General features: G+C 45.2%; 1 protein-coding gene across 5 annotated transcripts in view; it reads right to left on the minus strand.

The window, feature by feature from the left end:
- AMOT (angiomotin) overlaps nucleotides 1-25,413 on the minus strand; it is a 63,745-nt gene extending 38,332 nt beyond the window's left edge. The window contains exons 1-2 of one of the 5 annotated variants that reach the window (XM_080365407.1): nucleotides 22,222-25,413; nucleotides 634-793 (exon numbers count right to left, since the gene is read on the minus strand). The gene's annotated coding sequence lies outside the window, so the exon portion shown is untranslated. Of the gene's footprint in view, nucleotides 1-633; nucleotides 8,378-9,704; nucleotides 10,153-22,221 lie in introns of those variants that run through there. The other 4 variants (XM_080365404.1, XM_080365408.1, XM_080365406.1 and 1 more) reach the window with 4 other exon arrangements.
- Between the last annotated feature and the right edge of the window lie 6 nt (nucleotides 25,414-25,419).

Genomic DNA, 25,419 nt, shown 5'->3' on the forward strand with positions numbered 1-25,419 from the left:
CAGGCCTGAAGAAAAAGCAGCAAGTCGCTTGGTCTGGCTTGAGATAAATAAATCAAGGTATCAGCATAAGACGACCCCCTCTATATAACATCTCTAAGGAAAAAACTGAAAAAGACCTTACTTGACCTTTGAATTACTGCTCCCTCACTACAAAGTATCAACTTCTTCACAGGGAAGTACCTATAATCTTTACCAATATAATTTAGGTTTTGTATTACAAAGAGAAAAAAAAAAAGAAAAGAGAAGAATAAACACTTACAGAGCCTGGTATAAATAGGAATGCTTTATGGCTTTTAAGCATTTTGATAAGAATGCTATGGAATTTCAAGTTCCTCCATAAAATTTCAAAAGTCAGATGGGCATGAGGATTTATTCTGCATATACTGGTCTAATAGCAAAACCAGTCTAGGTATATTCATCCAGCTGTTTTTATTGGGAGTATTTCTACATGAATACAACACACCATGCAGTTACCTAAACTGCTGTGCAGCACTACCAAGCACTACTCACACATCTGCACAGACACAACCCTTCCGAGGCACGTACTGCAATTTCAGCGTATTTAAGGAAACACTAATTCCAGCACAAGTAACAGAAGCTCTGCTACTAACTTCATAAAGGCCAAGATCTCACCTTTTAGATGTCTTCTTGATAAAACCAGATCAAGCTTACACAGGTTTAGTCACATCAGGTCTCATTTCAGAGGACTGCCTCCCAGCGCATACCAAGCACGATTCATCTGCTTCAAACTTCACAGCTTTCCAGTAATTATCCTTGTAGAACTGGGGAATTGCTGCAAACCCAAGCCACAATTTTAATTCAGCATCAAGTTTTGTTTTGTCTTTAAAGAATGCTCCACTTCTTGCTGCTGCTAGCACTCAGGCAGCGCCCTACTTCTGTCGTCAGCAGCCCCTGTCCCACAACTATCCCAAGTATGCCTCAGCACCATTTTCATTGCATTGTGTGGTTTCTCCATTCCTTCACTGATTTAGTCCAGGCCTCTCCTCGGGGCTCTCAGATAATGAAAACCATGTGAGAGTAAAATGTAATCTTCAAACACACAAACCAGTTTCATGTGCATTATCAGAAGGGAGCAAAACGTTGACAGTGCATCATTTGTCCCTACTGATAGGATCAGGCTGTTTTAATTGCTGGTGAGATAAAAAAAGATTAGAATCACCATCTACATTAAAAATGAAGTCAAAATTCGAACCTAAATGCTTAAGTCCTGAAAACAATGGAAATACAATCCCTGGACAGATAGATCTCTTTTATGCTACCTTAAGGTACTTTTTCCTCAGATGTCAGTTGTGGCATCCTGAAAATTTGTATCATAAGTTGACACAAATAAAAACCGCAGGTGGAGAAGGGTGTAGAGAAGAAAACAATCACTACTGGCTAACTTTAGCATGGAATTTTCTGGCTTTTTCTAGCATTACCACAATTTCAACTACTTTAAGCCCCCATATGGAGGAGCTCTTCTTATTTCACAAAGCAGTTTCACAGAATTTAACGGGACCAGCCACAGAATATGGAAAGCAAGGGGGCATGGCCCCTCCTTTTTCAAAGGGCTGCTTTTTATTTTTTTTTATCCTTTATAAAATGAAACAGTTAAAATACAAGTAACTTATCAGTTGTCAGGCAGCATAACAGAGCTGGCAACGCTCATTCTGAGATGCTGTGACTCAAGGAAGGGAATCACAGACTGGTTTGGGTTGGAAGGGACCTTAAAGACCATCCAGGTCCAACCCCGCTGCCACGGGCAGGGACACCTTCCCCTCAACCACGTTGCTCAAAGCCCCGTCCAACCTGGCCTAATGCAGTATTGGAACAAGCCAGTACCATGAAACAAGCCCATTTTGTGATCTCAATGGGTAGCATGGGGTAAAAAGATGGATCTGCATTTTTTAAAAAAAAAGTAAAACCCAACAGAAGATCCAGACCACCGAATTTTTACAAAGCAAGGATGTTATAAAAGTGGTTTACATGTTGTTCTTTTATCATAACCACCTGGGGGTTTCATGTGCACCTTGTAAAACCTTTAATTACTTGTAAGATGATTAATTAAACCTCACCACCACACTGGGAAGAAGACATTACTACACTCTTTTTCGCCCAGCGTTGATTGGCTAAGTCCTGGCTTACGTTTATGTTTTTGTTGCCACAACTATGTCACTCAGGGAACTGATTTCTTGCAATGTAACTATTCCAGCAACCACTCTAAAGCAGATGCAGTTACACTAGGAAATAATTGGTTTTAGGTATATTACTTAGGAAACCTTGTGTAAACCATACTAGCAAAATTTCTTCCTTGCTAATGTAAACCTCATCACGAGTAGAAAGATTTTTCCACAACTGGAGTAGAAAATACTTTAAGCATAGATCCTGCCTAAATGGTTTTGATCGAGGATGTAGGCATCCCAGAACTTGTGCAAGCAGAAGGCAGGGGAAACTTTCTGAGTATTTTCTATAGCCGGACAAGATACTTCTGCAAGGTATCCCCAGCTGCTGCAGAAACAAAAAGTTAGAGCTACACAATATTCCCCTAATGAAGGAAATCTGCGTGTTCATGTTTTGATGGTGCAGTGTCAGCAACTAACAACACACAACGATCTTATGCCAGTCAAGCACCAAGATGTGCTAAACTGAACTTCACTGAACGTGCAGAAACCACAGGTAGCACATTGCTCCTTAAAAAATCCAAATACTGACCCTTGCCCCAGCTCCCATTCAGAGCTGTAGCCGATGCCAGCAGCGCTTGCAGCAGGAAATGCACTGAGCTCTCGCTGCCCAAGGAATGCGGCTGCTAGGGCCTCGCTCGGGCTGGAAAACCTGCTGTCCTGTGTCTCGCAAGGCTACGCGTAGCTGAAGTGCTCCCTCAGAGCCGTCCGCCTCCCACAAGCACCATCCTGGGCTCCCATCTCCATTTCAGCCCTTGGAGATTGCCCCACAGCACCCAGCAGCCTGCGATGGGGCCACCGCTGGCCTCCCAAAAAAATTTTCTCTTGCCGTCCCTACTTCCCCAAATCAGAATCATTTGCCAGGTGGTAAATCCACATTTCCCCTATGGGTGCTAAGATTTTTTTATTACTTTCTTCTTTTTTTTAAACAAGATCAGAGTGCTCCACACCCGATCCCAACTTGGCAACAGCAAAAGCTGGTTTTTTTCACATAACTTTGGAGTGCTCTTTTCTGCCTGCTCTCTACGGTTCCCTGATCTTACCCAAAGGAAGGGTGGAATAGACTACGTAATTGCTCTCAGTCTCTTCAACCTTCATCATTCCACAGTAAAAAGTATTTCAGGTTCATTTTTACCCAGTATGAGTATCAGCATCCAGTTGTGATGACTTCAGTAAGCTACAGACTACCGATCCCTTGTGCACCTCCGCAGGCTACCTTACACTGGGTTTATATCCTGTGGCTCCAGAAATATGGAGTTTCAGCTTTGTTTCTTTTTAAGAAGACAATGGGAAAACTAGGAAGATCTGTTTTCCCACCCTGTTTTTCACAAGCCCCACAACAAGTCGGGTTAGCCCTAGTATGAAGCAATAAAATTTGTTTCAGCTGAACAGAGAACCACCCAAATTAGAACAGCAGGAAAAGTCCACCAAACCCTGAAGGGAACAAAGTCACTGAAATGTGGAATTACTTTCCTTGAGGGTTACAGTAAATAACCCTAGGAGATTAAGTAATTCTTTCAAAAAACAAGTTGTGTAAAGACACAAAGCATTTTAAAGCAAACAAACATTACTGTGATACAACTCTTAGACAGGGTCTTACAAATGCTAATTAATTAATTAAACAAAAACTTAAATTGGCTGAATTCATGGACATTCATATAAGGGAACCGCTCAACAACATCTTGGTCTACAATTAGTCACTGTAAGTGCTTTGCCAATACAAATAATAGCAAGGTCTTTAAAAACTAATTTTATTAGATCAGTGAACTTTTCTATGTTTTAAACAAAGAATCGGTTCTATATTCTAACCAGCACTAATGATCCTTATATAGTCCAACAGTAGTTATCAAGGAAGCTGACCAAAGGCCTCTCCAAACCCCCAAAGAATTTCAAATATTCAGTATTTTAAAAAATAAAAGGTTATTTTAAGCTCAGACACAACCAAACTAGACAACAGTCATTCTAAGAGACGATGAGAAAGTAAAAAAGCAGCAAGTATGAATGGCAGTATTTATCTCCGAACCCCTTCTGCTGGACCAAGAATGCAGACTGCATGCCAGTAAAACATGAGACGATTCAGCTCTTAGAGGCAGGGGAAAGCACTCCCTTTCCCAGCACCAACCTAGCGATACAGGGGCTGCTCACAACGGAGCACGACAGGCTGAACCACCACCACGAAGGGTGACCACAGCTCACGATCCCCAGGCACTACAGCAGACTGCAACACACATCCTTCCTTCACTTAAGCTAAGCACCTCACATAACCACTACTCTACCATGATGTGATTTTAAGGCTTTGAGAACTCCATTTCCACAGAACTTTCTATTTTGTTCTCAGTTTGTTTTGTCCATGAGTTTCTATTTTGCATTCCTATTCCTTCACCTATTCATTCCCCATTCACCAATCTCCCACTTACAGCAAATGTCTGGTTTGCCCCGAATGGCCATTTATACACAGGTAAGCTTCAAATATATTCTTACTTAAAAAATTACATCCAAGTGTCTAGGTAAACACAAATGTCATCAACCCTGAAAAATTCCTTTCACTTAGGCACAGTAGGCAAGTAAGACAAATATTATATTGCCTATATAAAAATGAATTGCTCCTAGGAGCTCCTTTACATTATAATTCACCAAAGTTGTTGAGATTTTTTTTTTCCTGTCTTGAAGATTACATTTCAAGGCTACTCTGGAGAGCCAAGTAATGTGCAAGATTTGGATATCTGCTGACTTTAGAGTTCTCCATACAGTACACTGTTTTCACATGGATACAATTTCAGCATCAGATCTGCTCAAAGCGTGAACCAAATACTTTTGCAAAAGCTGAAGGTATGGCCATAGTATGGAGGCTGCAGTATGCAATTCTTCCTGTGGCCTCACTGCATTCCAGAACTGTTTGGGAATACACTCTCTCCTGCCTAAAAGGGTTTAACAACCGAGAAGCTCCTGCAGCCAAACTGGACTCATAGGGCAGCTATGTGTCTGTTCTTTCATAAAGACAATGATTTAAAGCCTACAATATGATGATGCCATATATGGGGCACTTGCAGAGAGATGATCAGGCACAAGAGGTAGATGAAAGTCTGATCTAGAAAGTAACTACTCATCAGAAGCTAAGACAAGCAACGAATTCCTGAAAGCAGAAAATGAGCTTACAGAAATCAGTTGTGGCCCAGATTCAACACAATGGACTAAATCATTTTGACAAATCCTCTAGTGCTTCCTGAAACTTTATAAACCCAGCAACAGGCAATTTGGAACACTTCTATGAGGCACCAAAAGATCCAAGTCCTCTCTTGTGTTTCAGTGGATAGGAGAAAGAGAGCCTTCAACCTTATTGCCAATCACCAAGAATGGCTGTTCTCACACTATTATAAACATTTGGTCTCCATGGAAGGGGGATACCTAGCAGCAAACATTGGCAACCAAGGACATTCCACTCCCACTATATCGTCCACAACAGCAAAGAGAAAAAAAAAAAAATAATCCATAAAGTTATTCTGATTAGGAAACCTTTGAGAAGACTTCTTCAAAAGTGAGTGAAAATACCTTGAAATACAGGAATGTGCAACAGTTAGATGGGGGGAAACAGGCATCTTTCTTTAGTCTGAAAGCATTTACACTTTACCCCAAAGTGGGAACATCTAATAATCCAAGAACCTTTTGCCAAGAACAAGGTCATACATTTTAATGCAGAACAGAACCTAACACACACCATATTCTGCACTGAAGAGATAATCTTGTAATTTACAGGTGTTTGGAGCCAGGTTTTAGTTTAATACAAAATCTTAACATGTAAGAAATTTCTTATATTGGGCTTTGTCTTACCATCAGGTCACAGTTCTGCAGCTCTTTAAAAGCTGTCAGTGAGAATGAAGCAAGAACTGCAAAACAGAGTTCTGCCCCGAGAGAGGTATGAACAGATAAATTCATTCACAGCTAAAAGTATGTATACATTAACATATGCTTGGACTGTTGATAATTATATCGTTAAAGGCTCATCTCTGTCTATGTATTAATACGGCAACAACCTAAACCCTACATCATATTTTGCTCCACGTTAAGAAAATAAAGCCTTTAACAAGCTGAAATTTTACTTCAGCTGTTTATTCATTGTAGCGACAGTGAGCCCTACACATGGACCAAGACGTCATTGTGCTGGGTGCTATACAGAATTAAATGGTGCAAGTCGTTCCATCAGAACAACCACCATCATCACCACTACAAACTCCCCCCCTCCCCCAAAAAATAAATAATAAAATCACATTACACTCAACTGGAGACAAAAGGAAGGGACAGAAGAGGGAGAAGCATTTATGCTTTCAGAAGTTGGGAGTTGCAAATTCTCCATTTCACTGTCATGGTTAGGAAAACGTGGCAGTAAAGCAATGCAACTTTATTTCTAAATAAACACAGAGATTGGTCAGTCTGCTGATGAAAGACAGGATAAAGAGAACAAGAGAACTATTAAATTATCTGCACTTCTGGGATTCTTGCTATTCTTCTGCAAAGTGAATGGCTTATGCTAATCAGGATGCATCTGAAATACATCATTCAAGCCTTCCTGTACAAATATAGTTCTTATTTATCCAGAAAGATCCCCACCAGCTGGCAATGTTTGCATACAATGTTAAACCCAACTTCAAGATCCCATGCATTATGAGTCATTTTACATTTAAAAACATTAGTTCTCTTAGCTGTTCTTGAAGATGGTGTATCCCATGAGAAGAATTTTTGTGGAATTCAACAATAATACACTACGTTACCATCCTACTTCCTCTAGCACAAAGAAGTTACAAGTTTTCTGTTGGTTGGTGTTTTTTCCTCTCCTAACTGTGCTATGCCTACAGAACATCTTTGGAGAAGGGACAAAAGGATTTGCACCAATCCCTTCTGTATGAATCAAACATTTATGCTATGCCCTCTTCAAGCACTTTCATCTAGTAACCTATGGAATGTGATCTCCTGACCTTAACACTCAAGTATGTCCAAATCAGCTGCCCTTTGAGCTGTATTACAGACTACAGAGAATTTTTATACATTTGTATTACAGGCATATGAAAACCTTGCGGCCCAGCTGGGGCATTCTGTGCTACAAAGTATACACCAGTCCAAAGTCACTCAAGCATGCTTCAGGAAAGAGCAATACTTTGATTCTCCCATGTTTATGGCACAATCTGATGTCACGTGTCACCATAAATATGCAGAACGATGAACCACGCTATCAGTAGATTAACCAGCCATCACGATTTAAATATGTGTCATGCCAAACACCACTACAATTAGGAGGTGCCAGCACCGCTGCAATCCCACGTCCCACTACACGGCCCATTCTGCCTGCTCCGCACTGCCCAGCTTCCTTTCCGCCTCCAGTCTTCTTCCCGGGACAGGCAGCACTGCCTGCAAAACCATCTCCAGAATCAGAAACACAACCAGCTTGGGGTACAACCAGGTGCCTCCTTCCCTCCTCCTGGAAATCCTACCCTTTCCTCAAGAAAGGGTTAGAGCAGAAACAACTGTGTTTCTGTGTTGTGTTTGTGGCTCCCAGGAATGTTTTAAGGACAGGGGCTATGCTGCAAATAAGCATCCTGGAGAAATTTGGAGAGGGAGACCAAGTGCCCCTGACGAACCCACAACCTCAACCATGGGACAAGTTTTTCCAGGGTCAGCTCATGACCCTACTCTTAGAAGGAACAGTCACTGAGGTAACCCTGGTGAAAGCCTGACCCAAATATTTAACAGGGTCATAGTCTTGATGGTAGGGTTCATGTTTTTGTATCAGCCCTGAAAACCCGACGTAATGCTGCCCATCACTCACACAGGAGCAGCACAAGGGTGTAGGGTAAGCCTAAGAAGATGGTCCTTGTTTTCCCCACCCTGATCTGGTAGAAAGGCTCACTCCCCAGAAAAAGTCTAGGGTAGCAGAAAAAAGCAAGAGAGCAGCCAAAACTTATGTCATGTCCTCTCTCCCAAGATGGATCCTGGTCAGCCACCTGCCCCAGTCCCCCCCACAAGGTGCCCGCTGGCTGCTGCACCTCAGCAGCTTGAGGAGCCCACAGGTCTCTGACAGTCCATCAGCTCAGAGCATGCTGACTGCTGCCCCCCCTCCAAGGCAGGAACAGGACACCTTTTCCACCTTCTTTTTGCACAAAAATCCCTCCAAGGAAGAGGAAAGGTGAGGAAGAGAAGAAGAAAAAAGAAAAAAGGAGGAGAAGAAAAAAGAAAAAGGAGGAGAAGAAAAAAGAAAAAGGAGGAGAAGAAAAAAGAAAAAGGAGGAGAAGAAAAAAGAAAAAGGAGGAGAAGAAAAAAGAAAAAGGAGGAGAAGAAAAAAGAAAAAAGGAGAAGAAAAAAGAAGAAAAAAAAAAAGAAAAAAAAAAAGAAAAAAAAGAGAAGTCAAAAAGAAGAGAAAAAGGAAGAAAAAAGAAAGAGGAACAGGGACCACAACAGACCAGTATGTAGCATTTCCTGTATCATCTACAGGAAAAACCCACGCAGGGGGGAAGAGCATGATGTCAAGGCTGGTTTCACCACATGAACTGCCAGATCCTCCTCCCGGGGGATGCTGTGTGTTTCCACAAGGAACAACATAATCCTCCCTGCAAAGAGGAGTCCTACTACCAGCCCTGCAAAATTTCACAGGTCCTTCCCTTGCACAATGAGTGGTAGCGATGAATCTGGCTGTGGGGAAGTGGGTATGTGGATACAGAGCTGGGGGAGAGGGAAAATGAGACATTCCCAGCAGTATTATCGCTTGTAGAACAGCACACATTCAGCACTTGGCCCTTACAGAAAGGAGTATGCTACAAAATATGTTTCCCTGCACAGAGACTGGGCTTCCATCCAGTTATTATGTGCACATGTCCCTGCTGTGTTTTCAGGCTTACTTAAAAAAAAAATAAATCTCAAAACAAAGAAAACATATCCTCATACTCGCTCTGTACAGCACCAAGCATGTTCCTAGCCATGTTCAATAATCTGTTAAGGTGTGTTAATTATGGGTTCAACACTTCTACACCTTGTGACACAGTAGTAAAGCACTTCATGTAAAACAAATTCCAGTGTGAAACAAGAAATCTCAACCAATTGTGGCAGCCTTGTTTGCACGCGTGCATACATAAATGCACATACATGCTTCTCTGTGAAGCATGACGAGCAAAGACAATCTTAACACATGGATTACAAGCACAATGACTGTGATTATTTTCTCAAAAGAAAAGAGCACCACAAGAAATGCAGCCACTTGCAAACACAGCTTGACACAAACCCACTTCAGCGACTTCCACAGAATTTTACTTTATCCACTTAGACACGAGTACATTAATTTTGACTATTTACTGCCAGCAGTGAAACGGGTGGACGAGTATACTTTTTTTTGCAAGAATTTTGCAAGATGAAGAGTAATCTTTACAGGAGAGAGAAGTGATGGGCAGAAGCTGACAGAGAAGAGAACCAGTCTAACTCCCAGGTTTAGGCTGCAAGAATGAATGCCGAGTCCCTTGCGCCATGAGCACGTCCGTCTCTTACCTACTGATCTGCTGAAGACAAAAGGGTTTTCTTCTTTTCAAAAACTGGACACTTGTAGCTCGTTGGGTCAGTCACACAAAGCTTCCCTGCTGCCAAAGGTATTTTTTTCCCCTCGGGTTTTTGTTGTTGTTGTTTGGTTTTTTACCCCAGAGAGTAAAGGGCAGAACAGTGGATTCAGCAGGGGCAAAGGGTGGAATTTGAGACTCAACAGGCGAACTGCAGAGCTCTCTCCAAAAGATGTTGTATTTCAAGGCGCTTTCATTTGCAAATCCTTCTTCATCCTCAGTGTCAATAAAACTGGAGGGGGGGGGCGGGGGTGGGGGGGGGCGGGGAGTAAACTTTTTGAACTGCAGAAATAAACCGGACTCCACAGAAAGGGGGACGTGCTATGAACTGGACTTGTGGCTCGAGTTTTTCTTTTATTAAAAATAAATAGTTTCAGACAGGCAGTCAAAATAGGTGGGTAACAATCCAACGCAAGTCAGCCAGGACCTGCCGGCAGCCCTTGGAAGGAGGACAAGCGGTGTCTCAGGAGCGGCAGAATGAACAAAAAGCAGGGAAGCCTGCGGCCCGGCGGCAGCGGCCCGGCGCAGGCTCGGCTGTCAGCGGCAGCGCCGCCCGGGGCACCGGCAGCGCCCGCGGCCCCGGCAGGGCAGCGCGGCCCGCAGCATCGCGGCTGGGCTCGGCTGGGCTCGACGCCGCCTTCTCCGCGGTTACCTGTGCGCAGCGGGGCGAGGCGAGCACGGAGCAGCCGCAGGGCCGGACGCACGCTCCCGCGGCAGCGGGCTCACACCGGCGGGGCAGGGCAGGGCCGGGCCGCTCCGCTCCCTCCTCCGCCTCCTTCCGCCTGGCTCTGCGGCGCGGGCGCCCCGCGGGACGGCGCTCGGCCGGGGCGGGCAGGAAGCGCCCCGCGCCCGCCCCCCGCCCCGCGCCGCCGGCCCCGCCCCCGCCCGGCGCCGCCCGCCCCCCGGGGCTGCGCGGCCGCTATTGTGTGCGCGGCGCCCGCCCCGGCCCGGCCCGGCTCCGGCGGGGACCCCCGCCACCCCGCCGCCGTGAGCGCAGCCCGGGCCCCAGGGAAGCGGCGGAGCCCCCGCCGGCCCGGCCGCACCTCGCCGCGCTCCGCGAGCACCGATGGGCTGCGGGTCACCGCGCCTGGGCCCCGCCCGCCCCGCGCAGCTGGGCACGGAGGGGCTTGGGAGGCCGCGACGTGACCGGCCACTCGGCCACCTGCAGAACCGCGCGCGGGGGGCACCCCCGGGTCTCCAAACGGCCCCGCGAAGCCAGCGGGGTTACACGGGCTTACACCGGCGCACAGCCAAGGCGCCGCTCCCCCACGGTTTGCTGGCCAGATGCTGAAAATAACTGAAAGCGTGGCAAGAAGTGATCACGACTAACTGCATGTAAGCAGGGTGTTAACGGAGTCCCCTGTATATCATGCCCTGCTTAAAACTAGATGCACATCATGTAGTCTTCCAAGGCTCAACCTATCATGACAGTAAGCACCCACGGGCCTCCACCACCCCGCCACAGCTGGAGCTAATGGCTGGCGTGGAAAGATGAGATGGAAAAGAATTCAACGTTTTCCCCAAATGCAACCATGATTTTGCTGTGTTTCATCATTTTGCCATATGATAAAAATGACAGCAGCTCCGTGCAGAAGTGGGCTCTGTCAAGGGCTTTAGTGCCTGGAATCATGCTGTAGAATTTCAACTTAAAAAATAGTTCAGCTTTAAGCACGTAACAACCATTAAAGAAAAGCGTGAATGTAGTGCCCTTGTGCATGTCTCCCCATTCAAAGGCGGTCGGTGAAAGATCCCCAAACGCTGATAAAGGCTTAAGCCAGTTTCCCTGTTTTGGAAGATTTAGCAGCCGTTGGTAATGGCAGTAACGCAGATGCCTCTGCAGCAGTACCAACCTCTGTATCAGAGAGGCAAAGCTCTCTTTCCCAAGTGGAACTTCAACTTCTCCCAGCCTGATGCCTCTAATCAGAGCAAATCCCCAGCCTAAACAAGGCCCCAGATAACAAACTGGTCCTTCAATAGGGATATATTCGTGTACAAACAATGGTACCTTGCCTTTCTCACAATCCACCTCCTCCTCTGGCTTTTGCATACAATGCACTCGAACCCTTCCCCTGTAAGGTCACCCCTGTCCAGGAACTCTGGAGGATGGATCCCCAAGTGACAGCTTCTACTTGTCTCCTGGCTCCTGTTCACTAACTTGTAATTTCAAGAAAGAGCAGAACAATAAAATGAAAGAAGCTGTCACGGTGTGCCCACAGTTGATTTAGTACACTAAGGTCTGACCATGTAAATATTAAGCTCATTAAGTAGTCCCAGTTTGGTAAGGTTTGGCCGTAAGATGACACCAGTTTCAAACAGTACTAAATGTGCAAAAACTGGCCACATGTCAAATCCTTGCACTGTGAAACTTGGCCTACCAGAGTTCATTAGGGCTCTTTGTGTGAGAAGAGATAACATGATTCAGCCATTTACCTTTTAATTGCTCTAAGCAAACAAATTCTTTCCAACATTCCCAACTCTTAATGCTGGAAAGAAAGATCTGGAAAAAAATCAGGAAGTCAGATTTCAGAAATCCTAAACGCAGCATATATAAACATCTATATTTTCCTCTCATAACTGACATTCATTCATTGGAACACTTCAGTGGAACAAATGTAGAAACACATGTAAACAGTTCATTAACATCCCATAACCTTACAGTTTGCAAATGCAAAAAAAAAAAAAAAAAAAGACAATGCAGAACAAGCTAATGAAGCACATACAACTCTACCCCACAGCACCTAGCAAGTAAGGGAAATAGCTACAGTGAGTTGAAGAGTTATAAACTGTGCTTCAATCACACATCCTGTCTCCCTCCCACATGCTAAAAGAAAATAGTGGGCATAAAAAGGGAAGGTAAGAGTCATCAGGAGAGTAAAAATACTGCTTAATGCAGACACTGAAAAGCAGCTAGCCTTGCCCGAGACTCATTGACCTCAACTCATCTGCTGCTGTTTATTCTTCAGAGCACTAGCACTACTCATGTTTAGCCCATGCAATCGCAGATAACAGCATTATTGGAACTGGAAAAGAACAAAGATGCACAAAATCCAAAGTCTCTTCCTTAAATATTCTCCCCCTGTATCCTCCCTTCACCCAGCTCCTCACCCAGCCCAGTCCTCAGGAGCTCCAGCACACATCTGAACGGCTGCCAGCGGAGGAAGCAAGCAGTTTCCATACACACACCACGCCACAATGTGGGAATTCAGGAAACAACACAAGAAAGGGGTTCCTAATAGCTGTTCCAGCATACTCAGGCCAATTTATGCAATCATACAAAGGTCACAGTAGATGTGTTAAAAAAGCACAAAAGATAAATGCCGCAACGACAACCAGTTCAAAGTAGGAAAATAAATCTTGGGCTTACGAAGTGTTTGGATGACCTGGAATTGCTCCACCTACAATTTTTTAAGAGTTTGTCCTTCACATTCTTTAAAATTCCTCCATCTTAAAGTTCCTCCCTCCAGGAATCGCTGTAACTCTGCCGTCCTTTGTCCACAGCAGCTGGAGCTCAGGAAGCTGCTGATATTATCCCTCATGTACAGAGAGAAATCACTGCTAAGTCCTGCGCCCATTCAGTGCAGCTGAGAGGGGTGTAAATTAATTTCCGTGGATCTCTGATCTTGGGCCAGTTTTAACAGAGCTTTTCTTCTTGCACATAAAAATAAACTGTTAACAATGCTCAGAAGTGCCATTTAGCTCTCGGGAGCTGAGAGTATGTCCCCACCACCACCAAAGCGGAGGGTTCTTTGTCTAGTCTGTAAATATGCTATTGGGTGAAATAATGACCCTCCAGTAAACAAACGGTAATGCAAGCAATAGTAAAAAAGACTAAGAAGAGCTCAGGCCAAGTTTACTAGGTGAGCAGGAGCAAGGAATGGGTAATTCTGAACAGGGAAATCACTTGCTACTTCTTGCCATAGCAGCCAAACTGAGTTTGACAGATATAATCATTGAAGAAAAGGAAGTAAGTGAACAAATACATTAGGGGATACAGATCAAAACAAGTTTAGAAGTTTTCAAAACCATGTAAGAATCACACAAAATGTGTGGAAAAGGCACCAGGGTACAGGAGGATTAAGCAGTATGTCCAAAGTCATGCTGGGAGTTCAGTCTAGACTTGGAGAGTCTCTGAGAGTCACCAGCCACAGCACCTGCCTTGCTGCCTGCACGTATGGTGAACTTGGCCATAAGCACTGCAGCTTCTGCTCCCATTTTACCACCGGGTCGGACAGCACTCAGGGCCTTCAGGGTGGTCATGGCCATTTTTAAGTTGTATTTAGAGGATCTGATGTTGCTGCTATACCCAGCCCCCAGCTGTAACAAACTCTGAAAGGCTCCCTCAGGTCCTACAATTGAGTACGGCTACAATTCCTGGAGAAACAAAATCAATCTGACAAACACGACATTGAGGCACGAATTACATGTAAAACCAGCTATCCTTTACCAACAGGTGGTAATGATGGGCATTGACAGACCAACACCACCAGAAATTACTACCATGAAACTTGACATGCATGGAATCACTAGAAAAAAAAATAATCTACTTTTCAAAACACAAGAGCACTGTTTATTCCTTTCTCCTTCATTAAGTAATTGCTGTGTCTTTTTACAGAAGTTTGTTACTCTACCAATTCTATGTAATAAAACTTTGATGACCACGTAACTTCTGGAAGTAACCGATACAGAGACTCTTGCATAGCCAAATTCACATCTGCCTATGTTCTGATTTACACTGTAATATGGCTCCTGCTCACCTAAGGCTTTTTATGCTACTGCATGTAAAGATTTTTTAAAAGGACATCAGTTCAGATGGTACCTCTAATGGAATGTAACTCAAGTTCAGCATGGTTCCTTGGGTGAAGAAAGGGCCTGCACAGGAAGAGCGATAAAAGGAACAGCTTACCACAGTGAAATGCAATATAGTGGTCAGCAGTGATGTGTCACCCATGAGTTGATTGACCAGGCATCATCTGTAAATAGATTTATTCTAACTGCTGAACCTTGGCCTCTTTTTATGCAGAATTTCGGAAGACATGTAACCAGAAGAGTGATGAACAACTGCCAACTATGGAAAACCGAAGTAAATGTTTCAGCTTTGCTCTAAACTCATTCACACCCCAGCCCCCTAGGCTTAAATGTAATTGTGGCAAAATAAGGACAGCAGGGTTAGACTGGACAAAGGGGTTTCCTTCCGAGACATGTTCTTCTCCCAAAGAAGGACCTGTAAGCCTTTAGCTGATGTCTATTGTATGTTAATAACCTTGACGTATGAAAGTTCACAGCCTCTCTCCCTTCTCTGCACTCTTGCCTCTCATGCCTCTCTAGAAAGAGAGGTCTCTTCAAAATGTGCTGAAATGAATTAAAAGATTCCCTCAACTTCCAGTGGATTTGGATCAGAGTGAATTGTAAGAGTAACATATGCAGGCCCTGCACTTCAACATTCTTTGTTGCTCTCGATGACTAAAGAATGTATGAAATCACAAGAGCGAGATGCACAGCAGGTTCTGCAGCAAAAAACAAGACTTGAGAATCCTGATATTTCATTTCAATGACCATAAAGATTGAGAGGGGAAAATCACAGCTGATTTGAAACCAAAAAGCCTAACCTCTTTGAAGTCTCCAGGACTTATAATGGTGCAACTGTATTGATAAATACCATGGGGACAGGAGAAGAGGGAGTGCTTTCTGATTTAAAGCCTTTGCAACTCATTTTTAATATTGATGTCAGAAGCAGACTCAGAACTAAGAAATTAAAGAAGCCCAACCAAAAGTAATCTTGGGCTGGCAGCAACCTTCCGCTGCCTGGGAAGGTTAAAGGTATGATCTTAGTGAAACAACGACCACCATATAGATGGTCAGAGCTCTACTAATTGTAGGAGCACGACCACCCTCCCCACTACACAGAAGCTGTACTGAAATAGTAAACAGATTGTTTTGAACATGGAATTAAAGAAGAGAAATGAAAGGAGAAATAATATTGTGTACAAAAAATGTCAAATGCATCAGAACAAAATATATGAATTTGTTAAATAATTGCTTCAAAAAGTGGCAATTGTAATTTTTCTAAGCACACAGTTGTGCTCCTAAAAACGATCTTTCTCCTGTAATAAGCTATAAAAATATTAATAATTGGAGACAGAAAGATATCAAGTTGCAGACAACTGATTAAGATTTCATTCTCACAGAAATTAAAAACTAAAAATAGAATTATGGAACAAAGTCTGTTTAGATCTTACAACCAATTTCAACAGCTCCTGCTGGAAGAGCACCAGCACTCTCTGCTGGTGATCTTTGTTCAATAGTTACCTCGAGGAAAAATGAGGAAAGAAAATGCATTATGTTTTTGATATGGAACGCCGTTTTTGTTTTAAATGAAAGATTAATTAGATCCCTATCAATTTAACAAACAGCAGCTCTAGGAGCTAGCTATGCTTCTGGAAACAATAGTCATTACTAAGAAGCGTATTTGCTATGGGCAATCATTCACTGGAGTAAATATCACTGTTGCAAATAAACATCTGATGTTTAACACTTCTCTCTGCAGAAGGTACTTCTGCTGTGCACAAAGACAAGTTGGTGTGAGAAGTTCCCATGATGCCAAATCCCTTGGCTCCACCCTGACTTTCCATCAGTTTTAGAGCCATGCCAAGAAAAACAGCTCTTCTTAAAACAGTCCTAGTATAGCACCAACATCTTCCCCTATGGTAGTCACTGTGGAAATGCTATGTTTTAATCAAAGCAAACCTGCCCCCAGCCCTGTCTCTGTTACACCCTCTGCCAGGAAGCTGGAAAAGCTTTCAATCCCTCTCCTCAGCACGCACCCAAGCCTTGTCCACACCCCTCGTGGATTACTTTACCGCATGTGAGCCAGAGACTGCACAGGGACAAACAGATCAGGAGCAAAAAAATAAAAGCAAAGCCAAGTACCTAAGTTACAGCTGTCCCAGTTTCCAAACTATGCACAGACCAGACCTCAGTAAGAAGGGTTAAAGACTGGCAAATTGAATCCATGTGCAGCTCATGAAAGTGTGGGAAACAAAAGAGACAATGTTAAGGACAGAGTATTCATTAGCAAAGGGCTCAAGTTTCTTGGCTTTTGCCGGCCTGCTTCCCAATGGCCATTTTTCAAGGTACCTTTTTGTTCTTTAGTTTTGAACATAGTTGTGGAAAGACATACTCTTTCTTAGCTAACAAACTAAAGCTCAGTACATGGTGAACTGCTTAAAATAATTTGTCTTTTTCATTTCCTGGAAGCAAAAGGGGAGAAAAATGTCAGAGATGGTTTTTTTCTGCCAGGCTACAGTGGGCTTTGGATCAGAGCTTTATATGAAATATCTGATCCAAAGACCTGAGGCACCTTCATAAATATTCATTTACACGATGTTTTAAATACATAAAGAAATCAAATTTCTCTTTTTTTTTAATAAAAGATCAGACTTCATAATACAGCCCTGTCAATTTGACCAGACCAGACCTTGCAGTGCCTGCGAGGCAGCAGGAGCCAGTTAATGAGGAGAGCTTCAAAGCATCCGGGATGCTGAAGAAATTCAGTTTACAGCAGCAACATACCTTGGAGAAAGGGGTCCCAGTCATTCACAGCAGGGGCCTGGGGTCTCCAGTTATGCCACTCGAGGGGCAATCAACCCCCCAGTCAGGTGAAGTGTGCAGCCATGGCCGAATTAAATGATGTGGGAGCATGAGTGGTACCAACGAGGGCCCAGTGCTCCCACAGCCCGGTGGCATGTCTATAGCCCACCATCACGCAGGAGACATCCAGAGCAAGACTGCAAATCCCCTGGTGCCCAGGGCCACTATTTTGAAAGCAGCTCTGTATCTGGTAGGAGATAAATACCACCTTAGGATCTGCTTCATGAGGTCCCTGCGTATAAGCCGAGTCTTGAAAATCTGACCTTTGCCTTTTCAGAAAAATCTGAATTTTCGTAATCCTGGGGCTTAGAGGGGAATTGATTTGCTGCTCAATCAAGAAAAAGCAGCAATTAGGGTGAAGTTCTGAAAATAGCTGTTAAAATAGTGGGTCAGAAATTAAAAACCAGGGTCTGTTTCACTGTTTCAGTCAGTAGGTACCTGTATATTAAGTACAGCAAGGTAACAGCATTTTACTTCAACTATTCTACTTCATCAAGTAAAAAATGAGGCAAATAGCTCCTGAATTAGAGAAACAGTTAAGAGCCCTAAAAGGAACGAACACAATGGTAAAAATACCTGAGTTTTAACATAGTTGTTAACTCAAAGTCAGAAATAATTGTTCTAATATATTCTGCTCCTGACAAATCTCAACTTCAGAAGAGCTTCACATCTGCAGAGTCCCAAGGAACTTTTTAAGCATTCAGGGATCGCCGACACTTGGCTGAGTGGGGCTGAGTGACAGCCAAATGCCAAGCACAGCACTCTACAATGCTGCGGGGAACAGAGATTCCTGCCTAAAAGATCGGAGCAAGTTTCCCATTGTAGAAAGGACAAAAGGCTTCAAACGTCATGTTTTCTACTTTTCAAGGAAGTTAGTATTTTGGACATGACAGGACCCAGCAAGAGATCACTGATCTCCAAGGCTTGAGAAGATGCTAAAAGCTTTGAGAACTTGAGTAGCTATAGGAAATTAACATGATTGCTTCCTTTTAATATTATTAACTATACATGCCAGACTGCTCTTAAATATTCTCTTCCCGCATTCATACCCACACCTTTACCTTCGTACCATAAGAATTCCGTATTCAGCTCTGTCCCTTGATCATTAATGCAGACTCCTAAACTTCAGACTTCAAAGAAATGCACGCGTAAGAGTCACAGGCACAGGACTGGAACAGCGTCAAAGCCTCCCTGTGCAGAAACCTCGATCTTCTGTTTGACTTCACTGTACAAATACCTCGTTCTATCAAGACTAGGAAATTCAACGATTTATGTAGGGCTTCCCACAGATTAAGTTAATAAGGGAACCCAATAGTGCCTCATCTCCTTCCGCCTTCCAAACACCGGTAAATGAAAGGAAATAGAAATGTCTCCTGGGGTAAGGGAAAGACGTGAGCGCTCTACAAATGTGCAAGGGAAGAAACCAAAGGCTTCAATTGTGTGGATATGCATTTCTCCAGGAACCCTCTTCCCTTCTCCTCCCTCCCGTAAGTGGCATATAATAATGTTCTTAGGGAAACTTGGTTCAGCTGCAAAGCCTCACCCAGACCACACTGATCACCACCTAGGACAGTGGCATTCTAGTTTTCTTCCTGCTTTTTCTTTTGAATTTTCCTTCCTTTGACCCTTCCCCCCCTTCTTCTGTTCTCACCCTCCCTCTCTCTGCTGCTCAAAATGTCTGCACTCCCTGCTTCCTGATTTTTTTAGGTTCCCTTCTGTCATTTGTAGTACATTTCCAGTACCACCAGCATTACTCGGAGCTCCAGTCATGCCTTACTAGTCAAGCCTTCCAGCCTATGAGGCTGAATTACAGTTTAACACAATACAAATGAAGAAATTACAGCACAGATAGATCAAGATACAGGTCTCTCCAAGACCCTAGGGGACTTAGGGACTCATTTCAATGTAACTTGCAATCAACATCCCTTTGAGTTAGATTTGAAAATTACACCAGCATTCCCTAGCCAAGATTAAGCCTCATCATGAGACAGTCAGAAATGCAGCCTAGCCTTTTTCAGTTCTATTTGTAGCTGCTTGTGTATCGCCAGCTTTCGAGGAAATTACACACCACCAGACTAACACAGGTGCAGTTTCTTTAGTGGTGAGAAAGCTGCTATAGGTCATCAGATTCAGGCATTTTCAACGACAAGATGGTCTACGCTTGCTCTGAGCTAAGTTAGACATTACAATGGTAAAGTGTGAGAAGCTGTTGTGATATATATATATGCTTCAAAGTGCCTTCCATCAGACTTACAATCCCTCATAAAACACTGGGCTAAAGTGACTATCAATGGTAGATGGTGTTACAGAGCACTGATTTACTTACTGAGAAGGTGAACCATAAAGCCAAACTCAGAAATTTCTCTAATGAGAACACTGCAATTAGGTCATGGCAAAACACTGCATAACCACAAACTGGAGCAAAAACATTCCCACAGAATAAGTAGTATGTGACAGCAGGTATTTGGAATGAGAACAAGGATTTCATCCATGTAGCCCTACTGCTGAATTACGTAGATAAACAGCTATCCTGAGATAGTCAGCTTCCAGTGGGGACATGCAGGTGTCAGGATACACAGACCCAGTTTAGCACTAGCAATCTAGAGCCTAAACTCCCAAGAGATGAAAGTTCATATCCAACTCTGATGACATTTGACAAGGTGTTCACAGCAAATTTTGGGGTCAGAATTCTATTTAGGTCATGTATGAACTGGATCCAGGCCACAACCTTCTTTGTATCCTCTGGACTCCAGTTTGAGCAATGTTTCTAATTTCCAGTGACTATTTCTGCTAAAAAACTAAGTCAGTTCTACGCCTAACGTTGCTCAGTTCAGGCTGCCCATTTTGGTAAGCCTCCAAACACAAGACCTTTACCCAAATGACAAGATAGGTGACTTTACTAGGAAAACACTCTCCAGACTGCTTTTGGTCACTGAAACTCCCTGACCCTCTCCCTCCCTTGGGTCCTGCACAGGCATGTGGAAGCACCTGCTGTTGGGGCAGACGGGTCAGGAGAGTGAAGATTTGTGGGTTAATGGGATACTGTTCTGATCAGGGAGATTAGGTTACAAGGCCGTGCCTTTGAAGACTGGCTTCTTCAGTATGGCACTTTGGTTTACGACCAGGGATTTCTTTTAATTAGGTTGTACTCTTAATTATTTATGACCTATATTATTTGCAGAAGCTGCCCAAAACCTAAGCCTTAATAATGATAATTGGAGTAATCATATTTTTACCTCTTTTGTAAAGCACCTGAGAGAAATGCTAGGACAGGATTAGATGCTTAATGAAAAATTATCATTAAAAAGTGGAAGAAAAAAGCAAACTAAAATGGAACTTGCTATTTTATACTGCATTAGGGCTGAATTGAGTGTCATTTATCAGAGGTGACACTGAAAATTTTAACCTGAAAATTGAATGGGGATCTTCTTTATGCACCTCCTGATGCACGATTCCAGACGAGGATGCCAAGGGCCAGAGCCCGGGCCTGAATATCGTGTGAAGTCAGAGCAGCCCCAGCAGCGCACACTATGGCAGTGCTGGGCTATTCTACCACATGTTGGCGACGCAGTCAGTTCTTGGCTATTCACACCACCAAACAAACACAACGGGTGTTTAAGATCGGCCAAGTTCCTGTATCCATCACAGCCCCTCCACAGTGAAGATCTGGCCTTCCAGCCCTCACCTTCCTCAAAAAGTATCCTTGAACTAAAACAGACGCAATTTGTGCTTCTGCTTCCACCACGTGGAAACCGTCAGGGTGAATACTTATGGGCCTACCTGAATCAGTCTCTAAGGAGAGGCACAATCTTTCAGCCTGGGGGCAGACCATGAAGTAGCAGCAGGGATGGCAAACCCAGAGACTCAAAGAGATGAGGGATCCCCACTCCCTACCAGGCAAGGACGAAAACACAAAGCTTTTAACTCTTTGGGGATTAGCACCCTCAGATGGGCATTTTGTTCTGTCTGAGACCAAAGCAGGAGGATTTGGAGTCACTTCTGCTTAATTTAGAGTTTGGGCGGATGACGAGCAGCTCCTGTGGGTGTTTGGGGCTGGCAGGGACAGGGACTCCGAGGGAGCGGAGGGCAAGGCAGGCGCCATCTCCCGCAGCAGGGGCTGGGGCAGAGGCCCAGGGCCTCCTCCGCAGGCAGCAAAGCATCCCCTTGCCTCACCTGGACTTGAGGAGGGCCCTACCAGGGACCGGACAGCCCTGCTGTCCCTAACACCGACCCCCCTGTCCCCCCCCACCACACACCCCCCGCAGTCCCCGCCTGCCCATGAGGAGGCTCTGCTAACACCGCCGGGGGTGCCTGCGGCGACCCCCGAGCCCGGACGCGGTGCCGGGGGCTGCGGCCCCGCAGACGCACCCCGCCCTAAGGGAGAGGGGGTGCTCTCCGTGAGGGCAGGGGAGAGACACGGGAGCCCCTCGCCCGAGCTCTGAGGGGGGATCCCCGCCTCGGACCGTGCGGCTCCGTCCCGGAGGTGCGAGGAGGGGACAGCGCGGGCGGCGGGCCGGCATTCCCCTCAGGTTGGCGGCGGGGGGCGCGGGCAGCAGCGGGGCGCCCAGGGGAGGGCCGGGGCCACCTCGGCCGTTAGGCGGGAGCCGGCGCTGTGCGCCCCCGCCTCAGCGGCCCCTCTGGCGGGGCAACCCCGGCGCCGCTCCCCGCTGCACCTGCCTGCGAGCCCGGCACCCCGGCCGGGCAGGGGCGGCCGCGGCCCCCTCCCTTGCCACGGGGGCTACTGCGAGCCGCGCTCTCCTCAGGCCAGAGCCCCCCCCCGCCCCGCTCCGCACCCCGCTCCTCACCCCGTGGGCGCCTGCCCCAGCGGCCGCCCGCTCATCCATCTTGCTGCGATTCCCTCCGAGGTGACAAAGCCGGCATGGCAATCAGAGACACCGAGGAGCTCTGGGAAGTGCCTACCCCAGATTCAGTTATTAACTTTCACCAGGCGGCTGCAACTACGGCACCCGGCATCCCCCGCTGGGCCAGCGCCTGCAAAGGCGGCCGGGAAGTGTAGTCCCGCCGCCCCGCCGGCCTCGCCGCCCTGGTGCTGGGCGGGCGCCGCGGCAGGGAGCGGCCGCCGCGCCGCCTCAGGTGCCCGCCTCCCGGCTGAGGGGGAGAGGTGCCCCGGGCGGGCGCTCGGTGGGGGAGGCGCGCTTCGGCAGGCCTGGGGCACGCTGGGCCTGGGGGCTGAAAGCACGAAAGTCCTCGTGAAACGCCACCTGGGTTGTGAGGTACAGCTAGGAGGCAGGCGTCAAGGGGAACGCACAGGGGGAGAGAAAAAAGAAAAATAAAGAGGGGATGACGTTCGTCCTTCCCTCCAAGAGAGGGGGTGCCTTCCCCAGAGCTTAGTGGCATCGCTCACAAAATGGCCGCTTCCCTGAGGAGGCCCACTCCTTAGAAAGGCAGGGCCGCAGCAAAAAGTTTTGGTGTTTTAGTGGTGATTAAGGTGTTTGCCACAGCTAGCCTGCTGGCTGGCCAGATCTGCAAGTGTCACAGATGTGCTGGGCCCACTCCGCTACCTCAGGGCTGATGTCCCTGCACATGGCTGCAGGCTCGCCAGTGCTAAGGGGCGAATGCTGCTTTTACAACTTTTTCAGGTACCGTTGATTGTACATTTTATGACATGGAAACACTTTGTCTGCTTCTTGCAATCAACAGAAGATTGTAAATTATGCAGGGAGACAGCCATATAAGAGCTCACTTATCTTGGCCCAGGAGGAGCTTACTGTGTTTACAACAAATTTGAAGTCTTTCATGTTGAAATTTTTTATAATTTTATAAAATCATGAGGATTTAAGTTGTTCACTTTTTATTTCACTTGGCTCTTATTATCAGCCCACTTACATGCTAAATCTATTACCTTCATTGCATCATGATCTTTCTGCAACAGCTTTGTCTTCTAATGTCTCCTCCACAAGGTTTCTAACTAGCAACGTTCCTTGCCCCAAAACCACTCTCAACAAAAGCAATAAAAAAAGCAGAACTGTTAAAGATTCATGTTAGAAAAGTTGTCAGAACACAGGCCAAAAGAATCCAGGAAGACCAGTGTGACTCCAGAGGATGTAAAATTTAGTGGAAGAAGGAACCTCTAGATGCCTTAAGAATATTTTATCACTGCAGTAGCCAGGTGCTAAAAAATATTAATAGGCAAAGCTTAAAAAAAATAATCTGGAAACCGTGTCACTCAAGTAATCAGCTGCTAGTCATCAAGTGTATAGCTCTTGGGGTCTCATGTTGAGATGCTTCATCCGTTTTTCTTTACAACGCATAAAGCTGGCCTTGCTCTCCAAGGTTTGCTATGTTGAGCACACAGATCTGAACACTGCATCAATTAAAACAAGCCATGTGGAAACAAAAGGACATTTTAGAGGTGTAAGCAGCGAGCTTCCAAAGTCAGGTGGGAAAACTGCTTTAAAGCACAGACATCTATGTTCATGGAGCATTACTACTCCTTGCCATATTTGATTACAGATCACTTTGTTTTGTTGCTTTTGATGAAGGGTGGGGAGGGGGGAACCCAGCAGAGGTAGCAGCCACACACCAACCTTTCACTGTAAACACCAAGAGAGGAGCTATGGAGGGAAAATATGTTATTGCTCCATGGGAATCCAGCAACACAGGGGTATAAGAGTGACACTAAAATGGGCTGTGCTGTCACGAGGCCTTGTTTGCCAGAGCCAGACAAGAATGATCTGTTATAAAACATGGTGGAATGTTTGGTTTTGTAGTACTGGATTTCCAAAATCCATAGTCTTTTTGTGGCCGACAAGCTTGCTCCTTTCTTTGCCTCGTTCCTGCAGCTGTCGGAGGTCTGCACCCCTGCCTGGAAAACATGAGTAACAGCGAGAAAGCAATCCTAGCAAAAATCTGCATCATTCATGCGTAATCAGACAATGCTTGGGAGATTTACAAAGAGAGGAGGAGGAGAAAACCACAGCGCTGCAGTCATTTGCGTTATTTCTAGTTTCTTCTCATTGCCATAGTCACTTTTAGCTTTAAAGTGTAATAAGCATATTTTTCATACACAGCTTTATACACACTTCAGCATTATTAGGGTTTAATTCACATCCCACCATGACCAAGCAAAATTTGGCAAAAATGCTTTCATTTTGTTTTGGTAATATTATGTACATACATACAAATTAACTTAAAAGCATACTCTGTTGTGGCTTACTGCTTACCCCAAAGATTCTCTCCATGGTTTGTCCTGGCTGCTTTATACTATTCAGGCCATGCAAAACCTCCTGGGAAGCATCCTAACAATACTGCTGGGAATTCACTAGGAATAAAAACAGGCAACTGCTGCTTTACATCACTTACTTTTCTCTGATCCAGCAGAAAGACACACAAGCAGTTCAGTTGGAGCACTGTGCCTCCTCACAGTTCTTACGAGCAGAGCCATGAGTGCTAACATAATCCAAAACACGCTTTTGGATGCTCACAAGCTGATTCGAGTTTGGAGCAATCCTGGGTTTGGTTTAGAGCTGCCCTGTGCTCACTTTTGGGTCCTGCAGCAAGCATAGGAGCCAACGCACAACAGTCAAAACGGAAATCCCAACTTTAGACATTTGCACCGTGTTGGTGGTCCTCCGCTGACAATACTTGTGGTTCTGCAACATGCTTAAGCCACACACACAAACCTAATTGTCCAACTGTGTGGTTTTACTATGCTAGTTTTATGCACTTTTAGGACCACAAACTTAGCAAAGGTGCACTGCGGTTCTGTTTGCCTGTGACTCAGTTTTTACCTGCCTGTCTTCAGTTTCCCCTATATTCAGATTAGATGCATTGGTTGCCTGCTATGAGGGGAGTTCTCTAGGTGGGAAACACTTTTAGATGTGCACTTTTTTTACCAGACTTGCACATCCAAAATTTCATCTTACTTTATTACCTGACAGCATGGAAGTTTTAATGTAACAGCACATCCGCAAGAATTTACGTCCTTACCAAAGTTCACTTTGATGATGAGTGGGTGCTTACAGATCCTCTGGACACAAATA

This window comes from Falco punctatus, assembly GCF_963210335.1.
Source record: "Falco punctatus genome assembly, chromosome: 15".
NCBI lineage: Eukaryota > Metazoa > Chordata > Aves > Falconiformes > Falconidae > Falco > Falco punctatus.